Source organism: Pelophylax lessonae, assembly GCF_965119305.1.
Source record: "Pelophylax lessonae genome assembly, chromosome: 4".
Taxonomy (NCBI): domain Eukaryota; kingdom Metazoa; phylum Chordata; class Amphibia; order Anura; family Ranidae; genus Pelophylax; species Pelophylax lessonae.
Window position 1 is genome coordinate 158,762,176 of NC_138771.1, and position 1,866 is coordinate 158,764,041.

Consider the following 1,866-nt stretch of genomic DNA (forward strand, 5'->3'; position numbering starts at 1 on the left):
TGCGTGCTCTTTGCCATCCCTGTGTGTGCTCCGCCATGGCCATTCCTCTGCGTGCTCTCTGCCATCCCTGTGTGTGCTCCGCCATGGCTATCCCTCTGCGTGCTCTCTGCCATCCCTGTGTGTGTGCTCCGCCATGGCCATCCCTCTGCATGCTCTCTACCATCCTTGTGTGTGTTCTCCGCCATGGCCATCCCTCTGCATGCTCTCTGCCATCCCTGTATGTGTTCTCCGCCATGGCCATCCCTCTGCGTGCTCTCTGCCATCCCTGTGTGTGTGCTCCGCCATGGCTATCCCTCTGCATGCTCTCTGCCATCCCTGTGTGTGCTCCGCCATGGCTATCCCTCTGCGTGCTCTCTGCCATCCCTGTGTGTGTGCTCCACCATGGCTATCCCTCTGCGTGCTCTCTGCCATCCCTGTGTGTGTGCTCCGCCATGGCCATCCCTCTGCATGCTCTCTACCATCCTTGTGTGTGTTCTCCGCCATGGCCATCCCTCTGCATGCTCTCTGCCATCCCTGTATGTGTTCTCCGCCATGGCCATCCCTCTGCGTGCTCTCTGCCATCCCTGTGTGTGTGCTCCGCCATGGCTATCCCTCTGCATGCTCTCTGCCATCCCTGTGTGTGCTCCGCCATGGCTATCCCTCTGCGTGCTCTCTGCCATCCCTGTGTGTGTGCTCCTCCATGGCCATCCCTCTGCGTGCTCTCTGCCATCCCTGTGTGTGCTCCGCCATGGCTATCCCTCTGCGTGCTCTCTACCATCCTTGTGTGTGTTCTCCGCCATGGCCATCCCTCTGCATGCTCTCTGCCATCCCTGTGTGTGTTCTCCGCCATGGCCATCCCTCTGCATGCTCTCTACCATCCTTGTGTGTGTTCTCCGCCATGGCCATCCCTCTGCATGCTCTCTGCCATCCCTGTATGTGTTCTCCGCCATGGCCATCCCTCTGCGTGCTCTCTGCCATCCCTGTGTGTGTGCTCCGCCATGGCTATCCCTCTGCGTGCTCTCTGCCATCCCTGTGTGTGCTCCGCCATGGCTATCCCTCTGCGTGCTCTCTGCCATCCCTGTGTGTGTGCTCCTCCATGGCCATCCCTCTGCGTGCTCTCTGCCATCCCTGTGTGTGCTCCTCCATGGCCATCCCTCTGCGTGCTCTCTGCCATCCCTGTGTGTGCTCCGCCATGGCTATCCCTCTGCGTGCTCTCTGCCATCCTCTGTGTGTGTGCTCCGCCATGGCCATCCCTCTGCGTGCTCTCTGCCATCCTCTGTGGGTGTGCTGCAGGTTCCCTGTGCTGTCACTTCTTCTTTCCGATGTCAGTGATAGTGAAGTTCCTCTGCCATCTCTCTCTCTCGTTCTACTGACACATGCCCTCATTTGCTGGCAGGCTCCACTCATTGGGCGCAGTGGCAGACCATCCATACACATGGTGGTGATCAATCACTAGGTGTGGACTGAGCTCCGACTGATGATAATGCAGTGATCGGTAATGCGCAGTGTGCTGCTGCTGCTGCTGCTGCTCTCCATGACTTTCTCCCACTCTGTCTTCCTCTTCTCTGCCTCCCTCCCTGTTCTGGTTACATTATATCATGTCCATCATGTGACACCACAAGCTGCTCTCAATGGAAACTTAAAGGGGCCACCACGTGACGGAGCAGCAAGCAGGATAAACATCCCCCCCCCCCCCCTCCAGCCTCAGCATCAGCATCAGCCCTCCTCATCCTGACCAGCATCATCCCCATCATGATGAATTTTATTTCAGGCAAATAAAATCAGGAGGCTGATATCACACAGAGGAAGGGTCAGCCAATGGGGTTTAATTCCGACTGAACTTTTCCCATGTTTTCTGGGAAGTCAAAGCATGCACAGCGAGTCATT

The 1,866-nt window shown here is 57.4% G+C and overlaps 1 pseudogene across 1 annotated transcript; it reads right to left on the minus strand.

Moving 5' to 3' along the window:
• Positions 1-335: 335 nt before the first annotated feature.
• On the minus strand, positions 336-1,173 carry LOC309552570 (annotated as a pseudogene). Its single transcript has one exon. The product of its transcript is annotated as an uncharacterized misc_RNA (transcript).
• Positions 1,174-1,866: the final 693 nt, after the last annotated feature.